The sequence below is a fragment of the Schistocerca nitens genome, chromosome 11 (genome assembly GCF_023898315.1).
Source record: "Schistocerca nitens isolate TAMUIC-IGC-003100 chromosome 11, iqSchNite1.1, whole genome shotgun sequence".
In the NCBI taxonomy this organism is placed as follows: Eukaryota; Metazoa; Arthropoda; class Insecta; order Orthoptera; family Acrididae; genus Schistocerca; species Schistocerca nitens.
The window spans coordinates 145,802,959-145,829,439 of record NC_064624.1 but is presented as its reverse complement, the minus strand read 5'-3'; the positions used below and the strand labels follow the sequence as shown (position 1 = coordinate 145,829,439).

The window sequence follows — 26,481 nt, the reverse complement described above, 5'->3', positions numbered from 1 at the left end:
TTTCTGCTTGTTTTCCATACATAGTGGGCAGGACAACTAGGGCATGATCCTTCATGCACTCCACTGTTGTATGTTTCAGTATTTGATTTTGTGTTATGGATGAGTAAGTTTCCTAATTTATTATTAGTCGAGAATGAAACTGTTACATTTCTTTCTTTTTATAGGTCAGCTATTTTTGTGAGATGGGATCAGGTACAGGTGACTGGCGAATATATTATCTTCTTTAATAGTGTTGTCATTTGTTGTTGCGCTTTTGTGTATTTGTCTGTCTAAATTGTCAATTGATATAGTAGTGTAGCCATTCCTTACGGCAATGCTCTTTATTGTATCCATCTCATTCTTGAGGGTGTTTCCTTCTAGAGCAAGGTAGTGTACTCTGTGTAGCATGGACCTAAATGCAGCTTGTTTCTGTGTGGTGGATGACATGATGAGTTGTTCAGTGTGTGTGTGTGTGTGTGTGTGTTTTCTATGTATGCTAAAGTTATGTTTTTGTTGATGGTTGGTAATTTTAAGGTCCAGGAAATTTATGCTTTTGTTGTCCTCATGTTCTACTGTGAATGTGTTTGTGGAAAGAATTGAATACTGCTAGTAGTTCTTTGAACTCATTTTTTGTTCCATCAAATAGAAGCAAGGTATCAACAACATATCTCCAGTAATATCTTATTTTACTTTTGAATCTATTGTTTTCATTAAAGAACTTACTTTCCAGGTGATTGAGAAATATGTCTGCAAGAACACTTGATAGGGTACTCCCATGGCAAGACCTTCATTCTGTTGGTGAACTTTCCCATTGAATGTAAAGTAATTGTGAGACAATAATAGCTGCAACTTGTCCTTGACTTCTGATATTTCTGCAGTTAACATTTTTTATATGATGCTAAGTATTCAAAAATTATGTGTATTGTTTCTTCAGTTGGTACATTTGTAAATAGGTTAGTTACATCAAAAGAGGCAAACTTGACACCTGCAGGAATATTTATGTCTTTAAGGAATTACAAACTAAAATTAATGTTCTTAACTGAGTGTGATTTATCAAATGTATAGTACTGCTTCAGAATTTTGTTTAGTAATTGGGAAAGCAGGTGCATTCCCAGAATTAACAGTAGACGTCAATGGAACTTGAGATTTAGGTTGAGGAGGAGGAAAGCAGCGTTTAATGTCATGTCAACAATGAGGTCAGTAGAGAAGGAACTCAAGCTCGGATTAGGGAAGGATTTGGAAGGAAATCGGCCATGCCGTTTCTAAGGAACCATCCCAGCATTATCCTGAAATGATATAGGGAAATCACAGAAATCTAAATCAGGATGGCTGGAGTTGTGTTAGAACTGTTGTCCTGCATGCAAGTCAAGTGTGCTAACCACTGCGCCACCCTGCTCGGTCTCTCAGGTTGATCTGTCTTTGGGCTGTGGGATTCATTAAAATGCATGTTTTTGCTTCTTTTTCTCTGTAGAAGAAATTTCTGATTTTGTTTTGGAAATTTATAATTGGATCATGCTTGAGCTCTGTTACGTTATTTTCAGAAAAGAAAGTGCTTTAGAGATGTATTCATAGTTTTTCATAATTACTACAGAATTGCTTTCGTTAACTTTCAGAATCATGCCATTCTTATTGAGTTTCATGATTATGCTGTTTAATAGCTTTCTCCCTTGATGCACTGCTTCGGGGGTTTCATAAAGGTTACTTAAGCTTTCCTGAATAATTGTATTTATGTTGTGTGCTAGGACAGTCTGTTCAGTGTTGTTAAGATCAGCTAAATCAGCTGCTTTTTTAATGTCTGTGATGGGGTTCTAAGGCTGTTAGTACTTAATCTGGGTCCTATGTTGTACTTTAGCGCTTTCCTGAGTAAATGTTGTCCTTTTCCATCCACTGAATGTGATATGAATTTGGTTAGTGACTCTTTTGTAAAACTGTTTTGTTGGATGGTTGGTTGTCCTGCTGCTGATGCAGCACCAGATCACCATTCGAGTGTGTATTTGATCCAAAATGATCAGTATGAATGCAGTTCTCCCTTCTATTCTTCCTAATCGCAGTAATTTTTCTAATCTTTGATGTAGAAATGTCATTAATTGTCCAATTGTAATCATTTTCAAAACCTCAGACATTATAATCTGAACAGTATCAGCAGTATTTTTTATTCTATTCCTATTACACGGAGTATACCACGAATGAAATAAAGGAGCCTTACAATGAGCAATATAAAGGGTTGTAGTTAACTATAACATTTGGGTTGCATTCAAAAACTATTGATATCAATCAACCTTAAATAGAATAAGAAGCGAAATATTGCAGTCATTTTCGACCTGAAACATTGGTAAATAAAATACCCTTATTCTTATTAATTGAAGCCAAAAACAGCTGTATTACTGTTAATAATATAATTTTAACTATAAAGTTCCAATTAAGGAAATGTAAAGCCAATATGAAAGCTGCTAACTTTTTATATTAGCAGTTAAACTCTGTTAACATTCCTAAAATTTATATAGTTTAAATAAAACACATTTTCACTGTAAAAATAATATTCATATTTGTAAATACCTAAAAGCAAAAATACTTCCTTAACATCTTCAGTGTCACACTCTAATTATAAGCTATTTAAGTATAAGAAAAATATCATTCTTAAAATTAACATTCAAAAAATAAGTTAAAAGATAAATCTTAAAGTTACAATCATATCAACCTTGGATATAACCAATTAACTAAATAATCTATATAAACCTTGACCAACAAATAACTCACCCCAGCGATATCAAATGATTTTCATGAATAACAACCCAACTTTAAAGGAACATATCTAACAAACTTAGTTCAAAGAAAAGGTTTAAATCATATAGAACCAGCAAATCCAACAAAATAAAGCATACTTACAGAAAATAAATTATGAGAACAATCAAACTTAGAAATAACCCAAATTAGCATCTAAAACAACTATAATCGTCAAAAACTTTAAATAATAAGGCAAAGCAATCACATGAGGAATAAGGAAAATCAATCAAGATAAGACTACCACCAAAAACAGCAACAAATAATAAACGAATCATACCAAATGAAATATAGTAACCCTTATCATCTAGAATAAAAATTATCCCCAGATATTGAATAATAAACGAAAGAATAAGCAGCTGTTAAACCAGTAGAAAAAATAAAAAAATTAAACAGTTAATTCAACTTAAACAAACCATTTCAAGAATAAAGTCCTTTGAATAAAATCCTGCCAAAAGAGGTATACCACACAGATACGAAGTAGAAACATTAAAACAAACAGAAGTTGAAGGCATAAAATTAACAATTGAGCCCATAAAACGAATATTTTGAAAATCCTTAAAATTATGAATTACTGAACCTGCACACATAAATAATAATGCCTTAAACAAAGCATGATCCAATAAATGAAAGAAATCTAACTTTGGATAACCTATAGCCAAAATTCTTATTATTAAACCAAGTTGTCTTAAAGTAGAAAGAGCAATAATCTTGCTTAAATCAGATTCAAAATTAGCACCCAATTCAGCTGTAAATATAGTTATACAACCAATTAAAAGTAACAACCGACAACAATTATAAGTATCTAATATTGGTCTAAAACGAATCAATAAATAAACTCCAGTAGTAACAAGAGTAGAAAAATGAACTAAAGCAGAAACAGGAGGAGGAGGAGCAAACATAGCAGCAGGAAGTCAAGAAGAAAAAGGAATCTGTGCTCATTTAGTTATAGCTGCCAAAACAATTAATATAGTAATAACTTTTATTTCAAAACAATTAGAAATAAATCATAATTCCAACCATCAACATTTAATATTCAAGCAATATAATTAAAATAGCAACATCACCAATACTATTAGATAGAGCAGTTAATATACCAGCACTATAAGATTTTACATTTTGATAATAATTAACTAAACAATAACAAACTAAACCTAGACTATCCCATCGTAAAAAAATTCTAATCAAAGTAGGACTCTTAATTAAAAACAGTATACAAAGGTTAAATATTAAAGCAATAATAATAAAACGATTTATATTTGCTTCTCCTGATATATAATCCTTCCTATAATAAATCACGAAAGAGGAAATATACATAATAAGACATTAAAATAATAGATACACAATCCAAAATTAGAGTTATAACAACTGTAGAACCATTCAAATTAAAAAGTGCTCATTCAACAAAAACTCTGTAATCAATTATTAAATAATAAATACCTAAAATAAAAATTATAGTTCCAGAAAAGAACAAAGAAACTCAAAGAACAAATAGATCATAAATTCACGGCCTAAGATGAAAAACTTCGTATCATTGATTCCACAAAACAATATTTTAAATTGAAATACTTAAGCAATGTATACAAAGATATACTCATCTTTTAAAGAAAGAATATTCAAAGTCAATCAATACAAAAGTAAAAGATGATATTCACGAAAATAACCAAGAGAACAAGTATAAACCCCAGAATAATAATTTCCATGCTGAGAATAAGAATATATATACAAAGTATAAACAGCTCCAAAAAAGATAAAAAGATTAAAGCAAAAAATCTAAAAGAGGATAGACACAATTCTATTTAATAATCTAAGTTCACCTACCAAATTCAGCGATGGAGGATCAGCCATGTTTGATGATCTTAAAAGGAATCACCATAAAGACATTCTAGGTATTAAATTTATTAAACCCTTGTTAATTAATAATCTTCGTGTACCTAAATGTTCATAAATAATATTAAACAAAATAATCTAGTAGAATATAAACCATGACCAACCATTAAAGAAAGTGAGCCCATACAACCACATCAATTTATAGTTACCAATCCACCAATAACCATTCTTACGAACAACAGAAAAATATTCAGTTAAAGACCCCAAATCAACCTGACGAAAACAAATAAATCTAATAACTCCACCAGATAAACCTAAAGATAATGAAAAATAATTAAACCTTAAACCCAAATAAGAAATAACTTTAATGAACCAAAAATGTAGGCGTCTTTACTAAAATAGCCAAAATTAGAAATACTTAAAATAAAAAATAAGAACCAAAATCAACCAATAAAGGGAAAGACAAAGTGTTATAAAAATCATAAATCTTAAATAAAACCAACAACAAAGGTAATCTAGCAACCAAAGTATAAAAAATTAAACACCAGGCTGCAAACGCTCAGGCTGATGACCTCAACCTAAAATCAAAGGCAAAGAAGGAACTAATATAGCCTAAAAAATATATAAAAACGAAGAAGACAAAACCTAGCAAATGAACAATAAAGCATAATTATTCAAATTAAAACCATAAAAGCAAAAAATTAGAATGATAACTCAAATAAACTCAATCTGTAGCAGTAATTATTAAAGAACAAATTCAAAAACTCAACAAAATTAAACTAAAAGGAAAATAATCAATACCAAAATAATATCTAATTATATTTAAATCAGCATATGAATACACACAAATTATAAAAACAAAACTTGACAGAAACATTAAAGAATTATTTAATAAACAAAGAGGGAACAAAAATAGTTACAAATAAATACATGAAGATAACCCAAAAGAACTAAAAAAATCATTACCATGAGACTGAATCATTGAAACCAAAATAGAAAGACCCAAAGCACCTTCACAAGCAGAAAAAACTAAAACAATAACAGGAAAGAAATAATCGTAAATTAATATAAAGAAAGAAAGAACAATATACTCCAATCTCAAAAGAACCATTAATAAATGCTTACATTTAGAAGAAAAAACATAAACACCAGCAAAATATACCAACAAAGATGTAAAAACAGAGAATATAAACATTAGTTTAAATAGTTTAAAAAACACACCGGTATTGTAAACCGGATATAAGTCTAGCCCCCACTTTTAAAACTTCAGAGTTGGAAAGCTTCCATCGTCGGTCCCCAAAAACCGATATTTTAAATAAACCAACCCCTGAAATGATTAAAATAATAATTATAACACTATCAAAAATAATAAATATTAATTTTATTAAATTAAGACATCCGATATCACTAATACTTTTCATTATCATTCAAACTTAGTTGGATTAGTAACAGAAACAATAATGGACAGCTATTGACTATCATATACAAGGGCAGTTCAATAAGTAATGCAACACATTTTTTTCTGAAACAGGGGTTGTTTTATTCAGCATTGAAATACACCAGGTTATTCCCCAATCTTTTAGCTACACAACACTATTTTCCAACGTAATCTCCATTCAATGCTACAGCCTTACGCCACCTTGAAATGAGGGCCTGTATGCCTGCACGGTACCATTCCACTGGTCGATGTCGGAGCCAACGTCGTACTGCATCAATAACTTCATCTTCCGCGTAGTGCCTCCCAAGGATTGCGTCCTTCATTGGGCCAAACATATGGAAATCCGACGGTGCGAGATCGGGGCTGTAGGGTGCATGAGGAAGAACAGTCCACTGAAGTTTTGTGAGCTCCTCTCGGGTGCGAAGACTTGTGTGAGGTCTTGCGTTGTCATGAAGAAGGAGAAGTTCGTTCAGATTTTTGTGCCTACGAACACGCTGAAGTCGTTTCTTCAATTTCTGAAGAGTAGCACAATACACTTCAGAGTTGATCGTTTGACCATGGGAAAGGACATCGAACAGAATAACCCCTTCAGCGTCCCAGAAGACTGTAACCGTGACTTTACCGGCTGAGGGTATGGCTTTAAACTTTTTTTGGTAGGGGAGTGGGTGTGGCGCCACTCCATTGATTGCCGTTTTGTTTCAGGTTCGAAGTGATGAACCCATGTTTCATCGCCTGTAACAATCTTTGACAAGAAATTGTCACACTCAGCCACATGACGAGCAAGCAATTCCGCACAGATGGTTCTCCTTTGCTCTTTATGGTGTTCGGTTAGACAACGAGGGACCCAGCGGGAACAAACCTTTCAATATCCCAACTGGTGAACAATTGTGACAGCACTACCAACAGAGATGTCAAGTTGAGCACTGAGTTGTTTCATGGTGGTTCGTCGATCATCTCGAACGAGTGTGTTCGCACGCTCCACCATTGCAGGAGTCACAGCTGTGCACGGCCGGCCCACACACGGGAGATGAGACAGTCTTGCTTGACCTTGCGGCGATGATGACACACACTTTGCCCAACGACTCACCGTGCTTTTGTCCACTGCCAGATCACCGTAGACATTCTGCAAGCGCCTATGAATATCTGAGATGCCCTGGTTTTCCGCCAAAAGAAACTCGATCACTGCCCGTTGTTTGCAACGCACATCCGTTAGAGACGCCATTTTAACAGCTCCGTACAGCGCTGCCACCTGTCGGAAGTCAATGAAACTATACGAGACGAAGCGGGAATGTTTGAAAATATTCCACAAGAAATTTCCGGTTTTTTCAACCAAAATTGGCCGAGAAAAAAAATGTTGCGTTACTTATTGAACTGCCCTCGTATTTTATTCTTAACATTTCTTGGTGGTATATTAGTTCTATTTATTTATATTACAAAAATTGCATCAAACGAAATACTTCAACCTAAATCAATTACCATAATTATCACCCTAGCAATATGAGTATTTATTATATCAATATTAATTATCCTAGACATAACAATATTTATAGACTTCTTCAAAAATACTGAAACTATAAATATTGATAATTCAAGCAATTATCAAGAAGTAATAATATCCCTAGAAAAATTACATAACAGACCAACATTCATTTTTGGTGCGTGTGTAAGATTTCAGTCTGCATTTTATTTACAATTGTTTCTACATACTACTTAGCAGCGTTTAGTTCTAATGGTGTAGAGTATTAAGTAATTGTAAATACGTGTTACAAAAGCACTTAACAATATCTTCTTTCTTCTTATACTACGATTTTATTTCTGACTACTTCCACATTACCTCACATTTCATTTTGGCACACTGGGCTGCAACATACATGTCTTTGATCTTCACTTTGACATAATTAGGACGAAATCCACATGGTAGACATTCTTTGGTGAACTTAATACTAGCACTTGCTTTTGTGAACTTTATTTTGTAATTGGTGTATGAGTATACTGCTTTCAGTGCCTGGCTGGTCAAATTCACTTTAATCTTATTCATATTTTGCAGCTTCAAACGTGACTAGTCAACACACTCGAGGTATGAATTAAAAAACGCCTTCTGTCACAATTTTTGTGGTTTTTCAGTACATTATGCATATCTGACCGTGTGGGGCCATCTTCAGGTGTAATTAGTCTTAATACCTGCTTTATTTGTCCTCTTGCGTTTGTCCTCTTGCGTTTGTCCTCTTGCGTTTGTCCTCTTGCGTTTGTCCTCTTGCGTTTGTCCTCTTGCGTTTGTCCTCTTGCGTTTGTCCTCTTGCGTTTGTCCTCTTGCGTTTGTCCTCTTGCGTTTGTCCTCTTGCGTTTGTCCTCTTGCGTTTGTCCTCTTGCGTTTGTCCTCTTGCGTTTGTCCTCTTGCGTTTGTCCTCTTGCGTTTGTCCTCTTGCGTTTGTCCTCTTGCGTTTGTCCTCTTGCGTTTGTCCTCTTGCGTTTGTCCTCTTGCGTTTGTCCTCTTGCGTTTGTCCTCTTGCGTTTGTCCTCTTGCGTTTGTCCTCTTGCGTTTGTCCTCTTGCGTTTGTCCTCTTGCGTTTGTCCTCTTGCGTTTGTCCTCTTGCGTTTGTCCTCTTGCGTTTGTCCTCTTGCGTTTGTCCTCTTGCGTTTGTCCTCTTGCGTTTGTCCTCTTGCGTTTGTCCTCTTGCGTTTGTCCTCTTGCGTTTGTCCTCTTGCGTTTGTCCTCTTGCGTTTGTCCTCTTGCGTTTGTCCTCTTGCGTTTGTCCTCTTGCGTTTGTCCTCTTGCGTTTGTCCTCTTGCGTTTGTCCTCTTGCGTTTGTCCTCTTGCGTTTGTCCTCTTGCGTTTGTCCTCTTGCGTTTGTCCTCTTGCGTTTGTCCTCTTGCGTTTGTCCTCTTGCGTTTGTCCTCTTGCGTTTGTCCTCTTGCGTTTGTCCTCTTGCGTTTGTCCTCTTGCGTTTGTCCTCTTGCGTTTGTCCTCTTGCGTTTGTCCTCTTGCGTTTGTCCTCTTGCGTTTGTCCTCTTGCGTTTGTCCTCTTGCGTTTGTCCTCTTGCGTTTGTCCTCTTGCGTTTGTCCTCTTGCGTTTGTCCTCTTGCGTTTGTCCTCTTGCGTTTGTCCTCTTGCGTTTGTCCTCTTGCGTTTGTCCTCTTGCGTTTGTCCTCTTGCGTTTGTCCTCTTGCGTTTGTCCTCTTGCGTTTGTCCTCTTGCGTTTGTCCTCTTGCGTTTGTCCTCTTGCGTTTGTCCTCTTGCGTTTGTCCTCTTGCGTTTGTCCTCTTGCGTTTGTCCTCTTGCGTTTGTCCTCTTGCGTTTGTCCTCTTGCGTTTGTCCTCTTGCGTTTGTCCTCTTGCGTTTGTCCTCTTGCGTTTGTCCTCTTGCGTTTGTCCTCTTGCGTTTGTCCTCTTGCGTTTGTCCTCTTGCGTTTGTCCTCTTGCGTTTGTCCTCTTGCGTTTGTCCTCTTGCGTTTGTCCTCTTGCGTTTGTCCTCTTGCGTTTGTCCTCTTGCGTTTGTCCTCTTGCGTTTGTCCTCTTGCGTTTGTCCTCTTGCGTTTGTCCTCTTGCGTTTGTCCTCTTGCGTTTGTCCTCTTGCGTTTGTCCTCTTGCGTTTGTCCTCTTGCGTTTGTCCTCTTGCGTTTGTCCTCTTGCGTTTGTCCTCTTGCGTTTGTCCTCTTGCGTTTGTCCTCTTGCGTTTGTCCTCTTGCGTTTGTCCTCTTGCGTTTGTCCTCTTGCGTTTGTCCTCTTGCGTTTGTCCTCTTGCGTTTGTCCTCTTGCGTTTGTCCTCTTGCGTTTGTCCTCTTGCGTTTGTCCTCTTGCGTTTGTCCTCTTGCGTTTGTCCTCTTGCGTTTGTCCTCTTGCGTTTGTCCTCTTGCGTGAGATCAAATGCACATTCCTGTCATGGAAATGTTTGCTGTTAAGATCCGAATTTTCGTAAGCAGCACGCAGAAAAATGTGCGAAATAGTGGAAAAGTTGAATAGTGTAAACTTATCCAAGTAATCCAAGAAAAGCGTTTTTAACGCTTCAGTAATAGCATAAGTTTTCTGCTCCATCGTTTCGAAGCATACCATTTCATTTGAGGAACCTCTCCGAACACGTTTGGGAACACTACACAGATGTTTTGTACATGGAGTGGTCAAAGGTGCGTTTTTCATAGTGCTAAAGATATAATTATTAAACAATTGATGTACGCAGGATATAACTTCATAACATATCTTCAGAATTATAAAAGTAACTGTGGCTTGCGAAATCAGTTTGTTCATTTAACATCAACTCTGGTATTTGATTTTCTGGAGGTGTATCCTCAGTTGTTCAGATTTCGGGTCTTACTGTTGGCTACATTATGCAGTACTACCACATTGTTTTCTGGATTGTTGATCACATGCTTCGTTTCCAACATATGTAGTGAAATGACTGATTTTTTAGAGTGATTGAGCATGAAAGCATTTACATGTTCCTGAGAACTGGTTTTGAAGTTTCTGCTTGTTTCCTAATTTATTATTAGTTGAGAATTAAACTGTTACATTTTTCTTTTTCACTTTTCGCACGTACTTTCTGAGTCTGACTTTGCAAATTCATATACTAATATCAAACCTTTTCATGACAAGAATATGCACTTCATCCCTTTCAAGAGAACAAATAAAGCATGTATTAAGACAAATTACACCTGAAGATGGACGAACCTCAGCATACACACCAAAAAAGCAGCTGATTTAGCTGACCAAACAACAATGAAAAAACTGTCCTAGCACACAACAAAAATAAAGTTTCCAGAGTGAGATTTTCACTCTGCAGCGGAGTGTGCGCTGATATGAAACTTCCTGGCAGATTAAAACTGTGTGCCCGACGGAGACTCGAACTCGGGACCTCTGCCCGTATCTCGTCTCCTTGTCTCCTACAAGGAGACGAGATACGGGCAGAAGTAAAGCTGTGAGTACCGGGCGTGAGTCGTGCTTCGGTAGCTCAGATGGTAGAGCACTTGCCCGCGAAAGGCAAAGGTCCCGAGTTCGAGTCTCCATCGGGCACACAGTTTTAATCTGCCAGGAAGTTTCAAAAATAAAGTTATTCTGAAAAGCATAAGTAACCATAATGAAACCCCAAAGCAGTTTATCAAGAGAGAAAGCTATTAAACAGCATAAACATCAAACTCAATAACGACGATGCCACGTTTCTGAAAGCTGGCAGAAGCAATTCTGTAGTAATTATGAACAAAGGTGAATACATCACTAAAACTGTTTCTTTTTTGAAAATAAAATAAGAGCTCATGCAAGATCAAACTATAAAATTCCTAAACAAAAGCAGAAAAATGGTTAATAAATGCAATTTCTCCTTCACAGAAAAAGAAGCAAAAACTTGGACTTTAATGAATCCCACAGACCAAAGACTGAGCTCAACCCAAGACCCATAAATACCAAGTTACATTGAGGTCTGCTGTTAATTCTGGGAATACACCTGTCAAAGTCTCCCAATTAAAACAAAATTCTGAAGCAGTACTATACATTTGATAAATCACACTCAGTTAAGAACATTAATTTTAGTTCCTAATTCCTTAAAGATATAAATATTCCTGCAGGTGTCAGGTTTGCCTCTTTTGATGTAACTAACATATTTACAAATGTACCAACTGTAGAAACAATAGACATAATTTTTGAAAACTTAATCACATTAAAAAATTGTCCACTGCAGAAATATCAGAAGTCAAGGACATGTTGCAGCTAATATTGTCTCACAATTACTTTACGTTCAATGGCAAAGTTCACCAACACAATGAAGGTCTTGCCATGGGCCTATGAATTGTTCTTGCAGACATATTTCTCAATCATCTGGAAAGTAAGTTCTTTAATGAAGACAATAGATTCAAAAGTAAAATAAGGTATTACTGGAGATATGTTGATACCTTGCTTCTATTTGATGGAACAAACAATGAGTTCAAAGAACTACTAGCAGTATTCAATTCTTTCCACAAACGCATAAAATTCACAGTAGAACATGAGGACAACAAAAGCATAAATTTCCTGGATCTTAAAATCACCAACCATCAACAAAAACATAACTTAAGCATACACAGAAAACACACACACACAGATATTACACTGGACAACTCATCATGTCATCCACCACACATAAACAAGCCGCATTTAGGTCCATGCTACACAGAGTACACTACCTTGCTCTAGAAGGAAACACCCTCAAGAATGAGATGGATACAATAAAGAGCATTACCATAAGCAATGGCTACACAACCAAATCAACTGAGACAGACAAATACACAAAAGCAAGACAAAAAATGACAACACTATTAAAGAAGAGAATATATTCGCCAGTCTCCCGTAACTGGACCCCCACCTCACAAAAATAGCTAACCTTTTTAAAAAACGACAATGTAACAGTTCAATTCTCAACTAATAATAAATTAGGAAACTTACTCATCCATAATATAAAATGAAATACACATACAAACAACAAAAACAGTTGGGTGTACAAAATATCACGCCCCAGTAGCCCTGCCCACTACGTAAGGAAAACAAGCAGGAACTTAAAAACCCATTTTCAAGAACATGCACTTACATGCTTTAAAGTTCAACCACTTTGAACAAATCACTCATTGCACAACATACGTTGGAGACGAACTATGTCATCAACAATCTAGAAAAGAATCTAGACAACAATTTGGTATTATTACATAATGAAGCCAATGGTAAGACCCTAAATCTGTTAGAACTATTGGAGATACACCTCCACTGAATCAAAAAACGAGAGTCGGTGTTAAATGAACAAACAAATTTCGCAAGCTACAGTTACATTTGTAATTTTAAATACCTGTTACTTCCTGCGTATGTCAGTTTTTTCCTGCATATGTCAATTGCTTAATATTTGTACCTTTAGCACTATGAAAAATGCACCTTGGACCACACCATGTACAAAAACATCTGCAAAGTGTTTACAGACGTTGTTCGCAGAGGTGCCTCTTGAATAAAATTGCATGAAAACGATGGAGCAGAAAACGTACGGTGTTACTAAAGCGTTCGAAACACTTTCTTACATTTGGTAAGTTTAACTGTCCATCTTTTCTACTATTTCGCACATTTTTCTGCGTGTGGCTTTCGAAATTCTTAACCGAACATCACACCTTTCTATGACAGGAATATGCATTTAATCTCATTCAAGAAGACGAATAAAGCATGTATTAAGACGAAATACTCCTGGAGATGGACCCACAGGGACCGAAATGCATCGTGTATGGAATAAAACACGACAAATTGTGACTAAAGCCTTTTTTTTATTCATAACTCCAGTGTATTGAGTACGCATTTGAAGCTGTAAAATATCGATAAAATTAAATTCCTAGCTTTTTGGTTGAACAATTAAATTGTGCCACACTGAGTTTTCTCTGGTGTGGTTCTTTCTTTCTTTCTTTCTTAACACAGCATAATATAAACATGAGAACTAAATGGGAACAGCTTTGTGTTGCTCTAGGATAAGAAAATGTTTGATACCCACAGCAAGTGTAGATTTAATATTAGAACAAAATTAAATTGTAAGTACTACCATTTTTCCTTCCATGTGAGCTAGAGTATGAGCTTGCTCCTAGAGTGACAGACAGAAAAATGAGTGAATTAAATCTTAAACAGCTTGAATGCTTATGCTTAGTTCAAGATTTAAAGCAATCAACCACACGATAATGAAGGCACACTATTCTGGATCAATAATTGGAGGAAGGTTTCACATTCAGCAGTTGAGTACTGGGTGAAAACGTCCTGTCTCATCAAGATTAATGTAAAATGTTTATTATGTAACAAAAGAAACCTTTAATATGCTTACAAATTAGATCATTCATAAAAAAAGTGGCTAAATCTATGTTAAAAGAACGTTTATCCACATGTTAAGCAGAGGAAGAACCGTAAATGGATGTGCATTTAAAATGTAATCATAAAAATTCAGTATTGAAAATTTGTTCATTTGTCTTTACAAAAAACGCACATGATTCCTGGAAGTCCTGCAGTCACTGGCAACTGGCATGGCAAGTCATGTGGAAATGCCTGCAGGTGGACTGGTTACACTTCATAATTGCCACCATGTGTCCGGAAAGAATTACCTCAATTGGTATAATGTATGGTAAACACCACGTGGATCCCCCCCAGGGGGTCCACAACTCTTTTGTGGATATGTGCGTGGCGAGCACGGGACCCCGAGCTAATGTGGCCCTCTTTCCTTTCTGGACTGCATACCTTCCTTTTCCACATCCCTCCCCATCCCCCATGTCCCTTACCTCGCCTCTGCCTCTGACTCTTCCCTTCCCCTTCTCCCCCTCTGGGAATATGGATTGTGCCTATGTCCGGCGACGGACGCTCGTAACTGTAAGACAGTCTCTCTTCTTCACTTTCTATGCTGGAAAGTCTGTCCTTCCTTTGTCCTTCTCTTCTCCTTGCCTCTTCTCTTTACCCTATTATCCGCTGTGGCGTTTGAGACCTTCCTTTCCTTTCCTTTCCTTTCCTTTCCTTTCCTTTCCGTTGTTCCTGTGCATGTCTGAAGGCCGACCCATGCATTCCCACGTGTAGCCGGTGACGGGGTAACGCGTAACTCCCCGCCCCAGGTAGACAGGTAGGACACGTACGTACCACCTGGTAACGGCCAGGCCCTGGGATGGGTGGTTACCCGAGCTGGTACCTTCCGAACGTGCCGATTGGTCCCTCCGTCCGTTTCTCGGTAGTTGTGACCTGAGGTGTGGACCATCACCTAAGGCGGGAAAGCCCTCAGAGGGCCCCCACAAGGAAGGAGCGCGTCATCGGAGACGCTGGTAATCACGGGGGATACTTCCGCAATGGTTTCCTCTACGACTACAGTTTCTGCTCACAGGCGAAAGTTAAATGAATCTCGGTCACAAACAATTCTTCCATCAGTGCCACAGTTCCTTGTTGTTTCTCGGTTGGACGGAGGTCACGACTTCTCCACAGTAAACATTTTCATCATTCAGAAAGGTGTCGACGCAGTTGCAAGTCCTGAAAGTCTTTTTCCTGATTACGAAATAGCACCTTGTAGTTAGAAGCAGTCAGTGCCCTCCTGGCACAAAAATTGCTGCGAACTTCCCTGTCCCTGCACACTAAATTCAGCTCCCTCCACGGATTGTCTGACGAGGAAATTCAAAACTACCTGTCTGACGAGGGTGTAACGGCTGTTAGAGTCTTTAAAAGGGTTGACGAGGACTTGGTTCCAACCCTTACTATCTTCTTGACATTTGACAGAGTTTAACACCCATCGAACATAAAAGCGGTCTATGAGATAATTTCAGTTTGCCCTTACATCCCCAACCCTATGTGTTGCTATCGGTGTCAGCGGTTCAATCATACCAGCCAGTCGTGTTCCAATCTGGTCAAATGCATTACATGTGGCAAGCATGCCCATGAGGGTGCTTGTCCACCTGCATCCCCTCGTTGCATCAACTGTTTGGGTGACCACGCTGCTGCCTCTAGATTGCCCCATTTTCAAAGGTGAACGGTTTATTCAGGAAATCAGAGTGAAGGAAAAGGTGTCGACATTTGCTGCTCGTAAGTTATTCGCCAGTAAAAAGCCCACTGTGCCTCTCACAGGTAAATATAGCACTATCCTTGCATCTCCTCGGCCCACTAAGGTGGCCTGAGCTCCCAGTTGGTGCACATCGACAGCGCAGAAAGACATGTGTATAGGTCCTTTTCTGTGTTTACTTCGTAGATTCTTACTTACATTTCGTGTAAGTTTCGTATAGGAGGTGCAATTTCGAGTTTTAGTTACTGTAATCGTAAATTCAGGCAGATTGTAGCGCAGTCGTTAGGCATTTGTTTTGTAATGGAGCCCCTTAGTGATTTGGCGGCTAAGGAGGGGAAGAAATCCAGCGTGCACTCCGTGTGCATTCCGGGTGGAGTCATTCCTGGTGTGGAAAGGCTCCTTCCGGATGCCATGAAGAGCACAGGGTGCAGCCAGCTGCAGGTGGTGGCACATGTCGGCACTAATGACGTGTGTCGCTATGGATCTGAGGAAACACTCCCTGGATTCCAGCGGCTATCTGATTTGGTGAAGGCTGCCAGTCTTGCTTAAGAGATGAAGGCAGAGCTCACCACTGCAGCATCGTTGACAGAACCGACTGTGGACCTTTGGTGCAGAGCCGGGTGGTCTGAATCAGAGGCTCAGACGGTTTTGCGACCGTGTTGGCTGCAGATTCCTTGACTTGCACCATATGGTGGTGGGGTTTCGGGTTCCGCTGAATAGGTCAGGAGTTCACTACACTCATCTGGCGGCTACACGGGTAGCGGAGGCTGTGTGGCTTGGACTGGGTGGTTTTTTAGGTTAGAAGGCCTCGGGAAGGTACGGGGTGGGTTGCAATCTCAAAAGGTGCATGGCAAATACAGGACGTGCTTGGATCAAGGAACAGTCGGAATTGTAGTTGTAAATTGTTGTAGTTGTGCTGGGAAAGTCCCTGAGCTTCAAGCACTAATAGAATGCACAGAAGCTGAAATCGTTATAGGTACAGAAAGCTAGGTAAAGCCTGAAATAAGTTCTGCAGAAATTTTTACGAAGTCTCACACGGTGTTCAGGAAAGATAGATTAGTCAGAATTGGTGGTGGAGTGTTTGTGTCTGTCAGTAGTGGTTTATCTTGTAGTGAAGTCGAAGTAGATACTCCGTGCGAATTGGTAGGGCTGGAGGTTATACTTAACAGCCGAACTAAGTTAATAATTGGCTCCTTCTACCGACCCCCAGACTCCGATGATAAAGTTGCTGAACAGTTCAGAGAAAATTTGAGTCTCGTAACAAATAAATACCCCACTCATACGGTTATAGTTACTGGGGACTTCAACCTTCCCTCGATATGTTGGCAAAAATACTTGTTCAAAAGCGGTGGTAGGCAGAAAACATCTTCCGAGATTGTCCTAAATGCTTTCTCCGAAAATTATTTCGAGCAGTTAGTCCACGAACCCACGCGAATAGTAAATGGTTGCGAAAACACACTTGACCTCTTAGCCACAAACAATCCAGAGCTAATAGAGAGCATCATGACTGATACAGGGATTAGTGATCACAAGGTCGTTGTAGCTAGGCTCAATACAGTTTCTTCCAAATCCACCAGAAACAAACGCAAAATAATTTCATTTAAAAAAGCGGATAAAGTGTCACTAGAAGCCTTCCTAAGAGACAATCCCCATTCCTTCCGAACTGACTATGTAAATGTAGACGAGATGTGGCTCAAATTCAAAGATATAGTAGCAACAGCAAGTGATTGATACCTCATAAATGGGTAAGAGATGGAACTGATCCCCCATGGTACACAAAACAGGTCAGAACGCTGTTACAGAGGCAACGGAAAAAGCAATGGAAGTTCAGAAGAACGCGAAATCCCGAAGATTGGCTAAAATTTTCACACGAGCGAAATTTGGCACGAACTTCAATGCGAGATGCCTTTAATAGGTTCCACAGCGAAACGTTGTCTCGAAATTTGGTAGAAAATCCGAGGAAATTCTGGTCGTATGTAAAGTACACAAGCGCAAGACGCAGTCAATACCTTCGCTGCGTAGTGCCGATGGTATTGTTACCGACGACTGTGCCGCTAAAGCGGAGTTACTAAACGCAGTTTTCCGAAATTCCTTCACCAGGGAAGACGAATGGAATATTCCAGAATTTGAAACACGAACAGCTGCTAGCATGAGTTTCTTAGAAGTAGATACCTTAGTGGTTGTGAAGCAACTCAAATCGCTTGATACGGGCAAGTCTTCAGGTCCAGATTGTATACCGATTGGGTGGATCCTTTCAGATTACGCTGCTACAGTAGCTCCCTACTTAGCAATCATATACAACCGCTCGCTCACCGATAGATCTGTACCTACAGACTGGAAAATTGCGCAGGTCGCACCAGTGTTTAAGAAGGATATTAGCAGTAATCCATCGAACTACAGACCTATATCATTGATGTCGGTTTGCAGTAAGGTTTTGGAGCATATACTGTATTCAAACATTATGAATCACCTCGAAGGGAACGATCTATTGATACGTAATCAGCATGGTTTCAGAAAACATCGTTCTTGTGCAACGCAGCTAGCTCTTTATTCGCACGAAGTAATGGCCGCTATCGACAAGGGATCTCAAGTTGGTTCCGTATTTCTAGATTTCCGGAAAGCTTTTGACACCATTCCTCACAAGCGACATCTAATCAAGCTGCGGCCCTTTGCGGTATCGTCTTAGTTGTGCGACTGGATTCGTGATTTCCTGTCAGGAAGGTCGCAGTTCGTAGTAATAGACGGCAAATCATCGAGTAAAACTGAAGTGATATCAGGTGTTCCCCAGGGAAGCGTCCTGGGACCTCTGCTGTTCCTGATCTATATAAATGACCTGGGTGACAATCTGAGCAGTTCTCTTAGGTTGTTCGCAGATGATGCTGTAATCTACCGTCTAGTAAGGTCATCCGAAGACCAGTATCAGTTGCAAAGACTGTTAGAAAAGATTGCTGTATGGTGTGGCAGGTGGCAGTTGACGCTAAATAACGAAAAGTGTGAGGTGATCCACATGAGTTCCAAAAGAAGTCCGTTGGAATTCGATTACTCGATAAGTAGTACAATTCTCAAGGCTGTCAATTCAACTAAGTACCTGGGTGTTAAAATTACAAACAACTTCAGTTGGAAAGACCACATAGATAATATTGTGGGGAATGCGAGCCAGAGGTTGCGTTTCATTGGCAGGACACTTAGAAGATGCAACAAGTCCACTAAAGAGACAGCTTACACTACAATCGTTCGTCCACTGTTAGCATATTGCTGCGCGGTGTGGGGTCCTTACCAGGTGGGATTGACAGAGCCCATCGAAAGGGTGCAAAAAAGGGCAACTCGTTTTGTATTATCACGTAATAAGGGAGAGAGTGTGGCAGATATGATAAGCGAGTTGGGATGGAAGTTATTAAAGCAAAGACGTTTTTCGTCACGGCGAGATCTATTTACGAAAATTCAGTCACCAACTTTCTCTTCCGAATGAGAGAATATTTTGTTGAGCCCAACCTACATAGGTAGGAATGATCATCAAAATAAAAGAAGAGAAATCAGAGCTCGATCAGAAAGGTTTAGGTGTTCGTTTATCCCGCGCGCTGTTCAGGAGTGGAATGGTAAAGATATAGTATGATTGTGGTTCGATGAACCCTCTGCCAAGCACTTATTATATGTGAATTGCAGAGTAATCATGTAGATGCAGACTTTTGATCTCACCTTTAGTGCCACGATCGTCAGATCGGCCAGCGCAAAGGTCGTCCATTCGACCTCCCCACCTGCTCACTCTACGACTCGCCCTTCATCCTCTGCTGAACCATGAGCCCCAAAATCAGACATCCGGCATTCAAAAAGGAGCCTACTCGTGAAGATTTTTTATGTACCCTGACTTCACAACCATCGATTCCTCCCTCATCTCAACGTCCTGTTTCCAAGAAGGCTCATAAGAAACCCAGTTCCTCTCCTCCTCCGCCACAGTGTGTCTCATCTACAGCGCCACCTGGCGGTAGCTGCCCTCGGCCATCTTCTGTGTCGCCAAAGCGCACTGCTGGCGGCCGATCAACCGGCCGATCGCTGGTGGCAGGAGCTGCTTCCAAACAACCTATGGATCAGGATCTTCTGCCTTTGGCTGAATGCCGTTCCACACTGTCGGCCGCCAGCCCTCAGCAGTCGTTGAGTTGAGAGCCACCGTGATAAGATTCTTCCCTTTTCTGTCCCCCTATGTCCATTATCCATTGGCATATCCACGGCATTAGAGCCAATCGGGATGAATTGTCGATCCTCTTACGATCCTACTCGCCGGTCATCTTCTGTCTTCAGGAAACGAAGCTGCATCCCCATGATAACTTTTTTCCCCTCATTTCCAGGCGGTCCGGTTTGATCTCCCCTCTGTTGATGGCACTCCAGCACATGGAGGACTCACGGTTCTTCTCCATCATACTGTCCATTATCACGCAATCCCCTGAGACAGTTCCTTCCAAACTGTTGCTGTCCATCTTTCCCATTCTGGATACATCTTCTGTCTATGTATCGATACATTCCATCGTCCACACCGATGGCAAGAGGTGATCTCCTTCATATCCTTGGTCGGCTCCCGCCACCCCCCCCCCCCCCACCGCCCTATTTTCTGTTTGGGGACTTCAATACCCACCACCCAATTCAGGAATCTCCGCGTCCTTGTCTGCAAGGCTCCCTATTGATTGATGTCTTCCACCAAGCGGATCTAGTTTGCCTCAACACTGGGGACCCTACATTTTTGTCTGCTTCCACGACAAATTTCTCCCATTTGGACCTTTTGGGCGGTACTGCTCAGCTAGCTCGGCGCTTGGAATGGTTCGCTCTTGCAGATACACACTCGAGTGACCATTTTCTATGTGTCCTTAAACTGCAGCCACAACTGCCATCAATGTGCCCCAGACGCTGGAAGTTTGCCCAAGCCGATTGGACACTTTTTTCGCCTCTAGCTACATTCGATGTCCGTCACTTTCCCAGCGTCAACGAACAGGTTACTCATATTACAGAAGTTACTCTTATAGCCACGTATCGTTCAATACCTTGCACCTCCGATTTGCCCTCGGGCCCCCTAGTTCCTTGGTGATACGTGGCATGCCGTGACGCAATACGTGAGCGGCGACGCGCTCTTACCGTTTTCCGCCACCATCCTACTTTGGCCAAGTGTATCCACTATAAGCAGTTACGCGCGCGATACCGTCCGAGATAGCACGAAGGCAAGCAGGGCCTTTTTTACTCGCTCTTTTAACACCTTCACTACCTCCTCTGAAGTTTGGAGTTGAATTCGACTGTTGTCTGGCGCACCTAGTCTCTCCCTGATCTCTGAGCTCATTGTCATGCATGATACCTTGGTGGACCTCGTCGCAATTTCTAACTCATTGGAAGTGCGACCTCTTGCTCTCTCCTCTCAAAATAGCGAAAGCTATAATACTGCTCTCTCCGTGTGGGAACTCCAACACACACTCTCTTCTTCTCGCACCTCCGCCCAAGGACTGAATGGAATCCACATCCAAATGTTGCTATATTTATCATACCTTAGTCTGTGCTACTTCCTTCACCTTTATTATCGAATTTGGACCGACAGTACTTTTCCCAGAAGATGGCGGGAAGCTATCGTCGTTCCTGTTCCGAAACCTGGAAAGGATAAACATCTCCCATCTAGCTATCGCCCCATTTCTCTAACAAGTAGTGTACGTAAGGTTTTGGAGCGTATGGTGAATTGCTGTTTAGTGTGTTGGCTGGAGTCCTGAAGCCTTTTAACACCTGCCCAATGCGGTTTCCGAAAGCATCGTTCTGCAGTCGACCATCTTGTTGCTCTCTCCACTTACATCATGAACAATTTTCTCAGGAAACGCGAAACAGTAGCAATATGTTTTGACCTGGAGAGAGCATATGATACCTCTCGGAGGACGGGCATCCTCTGCACACTGTTCTCTTGGTGCTTTCGAGGTCGGCTGCCCCTTTTTATTCGTGAATTTATGGGAGAGCGCACATTTAAAGCGCAGGTTAACACTACTCTCTCCCGTACTTTCTCTCAAGAAAACGGGGTACCCCAGCGCTCTGTGCTAAGTGTTGTGCTGTTTGCCATTGCCATAAATTCAATTATGGATTGTCTGCTTCCTGATGTCTCGGGCTCCCTCTTTGTGAACGATTTTGCGATTTACTACAGCTCGCAACGGACCAGCCTTCTTGAACGATGGCTTCAAGGATGTCTCGATCGTCTCCACTCTTGGAGCATCGAAACCGGCTTCCGCTTTTCTCCCAGTAAGACCGTTTGTGTCAATTTTTGGACTTGTGCAGAGTTCCTTCCACCTTCCCTACATCTAGGCCCTGTCAACCTTCTGTTCGCGGGCGTCACTCAATTATTGGGTCTTCTGTTTGACAGAAAATTGTGCTGGTCCTCCCACGTTTACTATCTTTCAGCTCGCTGTCTGCGATCCCTCAACACCCTTCGTGTCCTGAACGGTATCTCCTGGGGAGTGGACTGAGTGGTCCTTCTCCGCTACTATCGCGCCTTAGTGCGCTCGAAATTGGTCTATGGAAGCATAGTTTGCTACTCTGGACGGCAGTCTATTGTTCGGCATCTAGACTCTGTCCACCACCATGGATTGCGTGTAGCATCTGGAGCTTTTTACACCAGCGCTGTGGAAAGCCTTTATGCTGAGACTGCTGAACCTCCACTGACCAATCGCCGCGCTGTCCTGAGTCGCTATTCTAGCCATCTGTCTTGCATGCCTGCTAATCTGGCCCATGACCTTTTTTCGACGCCGCCTTGGACTTAGGGTACGCAGGCCGCCCTTCCTCTCTACTACCACCAGGAGTCCGCTTCCGTCAACTGCTACGTTCTCTTTCCTTCCACTTTCCTAAAACTTTCTTGACAGCTTGGTGTACAGCACTGCCTTGTTCCGCCCACAGACCTGCCTGCTCTGTGACCTTTGTCAGTTTCCCAAGGATGGTACCCCTTCTCTCGTTTATCGTCGGGCATTTGCCGCTTTATGTGCGCAAATGAAGGATGCCACCTCTATTTAGACTGATGGATCAAAAACATCATTTGGTGCTGGGAGTGCCTATATTGTTGGCGACATGCCTAATCGATTTCGGCTTCCCGACCAGTGTTCGGTTTTTACTGCGGAGCTTCACGCTGTTCCCCAGGCTGTCTAATACATCCATCGCCATCAGCGTGTACAGTACATTATACGCTCAGATTCGCTCAGCTGTCTCCTCAGTCTTCAAGCTCTCTACCCTGTCCACTCTCTGATCCACCAGATTTAGGACTGCCTCCACTTGCTCCACTTGGGGGAGGGGGGGCATTTCTGTGGCGTTCCTCTGGATCCCAGGACACGTTCATATCCGTGGAAATGAGGCGGCCAATATAGCGACCAAGGCCGCAGTCTCTCTTCTTCAGCCTGCTGTTCGCATGGTTCCCTTCGCCGATCTACAGAGTGTTTTATGTCGTCGTGTTGCTCTTTTATGGCAAGCACATTGGTCTACACTTCCCAATAATAAATTGAGGGACGTGACAACTCTTCCTTGTGCTTGGACCTCTTCCTCCCGAACTTGTCGTCAGGAGGAGGTAATTTTAACTAGACTCCGGACAGGGCACTGTCTTTTGACATAGACATCTTTTAAGTGGCGATCCTCCCCCGCTTTGCCCCCATTGCTTTTATTTTACACACCTTTTACTTCAGTGCCTCTATTTTACTCCGGTACACGCCCGTCTACAGCTGTTGCCTGATACATCTTCCATTTTAGCAGATAACATGCCCTCAGATGATCGTGTTCTCAAGTTTTACAGATACTGTAAAGAGAAATTATGTTGATCGAATACATTTGATTGTGTACAATGCACTACATGATTATTCCTTTTGTTCTTCTCCCATCATGTGTTAGGTGATTTCACCTCTGCTGGTCAACATGTTCTAGCAATCCCTTCTGTTATCTTCACCTCTTTCTTGTCCCTTGTGGTTTGTAATCAAGAATTAGTTTAGGAAGTTGCTTTCAGGCATTCTATCTACATATTCCCAACATCTATTTCCATTTCGTGTGCATTGAATCAACTTGCAATTCATTCCTAATGTCTTCATTTCTGGAACTATGTTCCCTGCTCATATCCATATGATCCATAATAATTGAAGAAAACGAAGAGAATCTTCAGAGAGCTGTCTATTATCTTGATTTGTTGGCTTCTGAATCTCACATGAAAATCTCAATTAATAAAACAAGTGTTAAGGTAGTCAAGGGAAAATTCATATATCAGATCAAAAAATGTTATAAATAATGTAATACTGGAACAGGTAACTCACTTTCAGTGTCATGGTTGTGGCATAAGATGAAATTCTTGCAATGATATTGATAACATCCTGAAATTTGAAACAATGTCTCTCCCATGATAAAAGTGAAACCACACACGTGAGAAACAATCTTACTGTAAAGTCTCTGTTTTTCTGTATGTTTATATATTTTGTGAGATAGGAATCGTACTTTTAAAACACACATCAGATCTGTATTGTTCTGATGTTTCATTTCTTAAAACACAACTGGAAGAACTTACCATTTATAGAATAAGGGATTATTATTTGAAAATCTGATTTAAGTAGGAAACAGAATCTGGTTATAAAAACAGCTGTGTTTTAGAAAATAATTACAGTACGTATTCATACAGTTGCAAGATAATAGTGAGGGGAAACAGAATGGCCACAGAGGTGTACCACAGGCCACAGCAGTTTGTGTGACAAATCACACCTGTGTGTTTATGCAGGCCAGTCAGCACCAACCACCATCTTTCCATGGCTGGCAGACATGAAACAAATCCATGTTGATGGGAGTAGTGAGCCACTGGAGATCGTATGTTTACTGGAGAACATTGTCATAAATATAAATAAGTGGTGTAGTAAAATACGTTTTGTTCATTAATACTCCTTTCTTTTGGAAGTATAAATTTGCTGCTCTTCAAGCAATCAAGATACCCCTCTTTCCAGCTACGTAAAATCATCTTGTTGCTATTGTCAGTACTTCTGATTTTATGGTTGTTGACAAATGAGTACCTTGTGCAGTTTTACTTTGTGTAACACTGTTTTATGTTACATTTTTAGCACCAGTGACAAACTACACCTGGCTGAAACAAGTACAAATAATTTCATGTTTTAATGTCATTTGCAGTACCATTGTAAGCGTCAGCATTATAGTGGTACTCAAATAATTTTTTGTATTGTTGCACGTCATTCTTCCATACACCAACCTAGATCTGAAGATGACGTGCCATTGAAACCAAAACTGGCCGTTTTTAATAAAAATATAGTAAACGAGATAATGTTTTTCATTGATTAAAACAGCAGTCGAGATGGCCACAACATTAGTTTATTACCACCAGTTTCAGATTATGTTAAAGCAATCCTCAAATGTTTGGACCCCTATGGCTGGTGCTGTGCACGATCATGGTATTGTGAAGAACTGATCAGTTGCCAGCACCAGCCATAGGGGGCGTTAAGTCTGAAGGTGGTTTTAACAAAAGCCGAAACAGATAACAATAAACAAATGTTAACGTAATATTGACAGTTGTTTGGATCAAAGTTAGCATCAGGTTGCTGCACTCCATAGACAACACTGTATAAATTTATTATGTTTTTCATTCATTAGGCAAGTTATTAACAGAAAACTAACTGGTAGCACCAAGTGTGGTGACTCTTGAGTGGGTCAATGCTAACTCGTGAGAAAAGTGATTTCCTTTTGAATAATCCCAGATTTAAGTGTCAGGAAGTCATTTCTGAAAGTATTTGTATGGAGTGTAGCCATGTATGGAAGTGAAACATTGATGGTAAATAGTTTGGACAAGAAGAGAATAGAAGCTTTCGAAATGTGGTGCTACAGAAGAATGCTGAAGATTAGATGGGTAGATCACATAACTAATGAGGAGGTATTGAATAGGATTGGGGAGAAGAGAAGTTTGTGGCACAGCTTGACCAGAAGAAGGGATCGGTTGGTAGGACATGTTTTGAGGCATCAAGGGATCACAAATTTAGTATTGGAGGGCAGCGTGGAGGGTAAAAATCGTAGAGGGAGACCAAGAGATGAATACACTAAGCAGATTCAGAAGGATGTAGGTTGCTGCAGTAGGTACTGGGAGATGAAGAAGCTTGCACAGGATAGAGTAGCATGGAGAGCTGCATCAAACCAGTCTCAGGACTGAAGACCACAACAACAACAACAACAACAACAACAACAACAACAATCCCAGGTGCAGACCCCTTGAGTGACTTTGTGAGTTTTGAGAGGGTTACAAGCTTCAATCCTGCTAGCCAATATATGATGCTTTTAGTCACTATTTGGTAGAGTCCCAATTCTTCATTTATCTACAACTAGATATATATTTCTTCAGCCGACGTACAGTGCATGATGGATGATACTTTAGGCCACCAATGATCATTAACATTGTGTCACACTTGCAACTGGAATGATGGAGAATTGACTGGCTATATGCTTCCATAGGAGCCCTCATCTTTTTATCCTGTCTTCTTAAGCCTTCTGAGATGTATGTTGGTGGCAATGTATCGTTGTACAGTCTTTTGCATAAGCTGGTTATCTGAACTTTCTCACCAGCAGTTTGTAAGAACATGTTCCTTCCACAGGAACCTAAAAATACACAGATGCCACTTCCTGTGTATAGTGGACTCCTGACTTATTAAGCAGAACCCAGAAACTCACCACTCTATGGTGCAAGTCAAGGAATCTTCTGCCTACATGGTCACAGAACCATCTGGACCCTTGATTCGAGCCATCCACTGGCCTCTGTACCCAAGGACCACAGTTGGTTATGCATATGATGCTACAGATGGCGAGCTCTGTCTTCATCTCACAACCAAGACTTTGTCTTCACTACTTCAACTAGCCACTCAAAACCATACAGAATCTCTTCCAATCCAATGCAAGACATCTTTTTAGTTCCAACATGAGCCACGACCTGCAC

The 26,481-nt window shown here is 40.4% G+C and overlaps 1 protein-coding gene across 2 annotated transcripts in view; it reads left to right on the top strand.

Moving 5' to 3' along the window:
• The window catches only part of LOC126213349 (zinc finger protein 493-like), a 115,219-nt gene that overhangs the window by 51,114 nt on the left and 37,624 nt on the right, over positions 1–26,481 (top strand). The window lies entirely within an intron of this gene.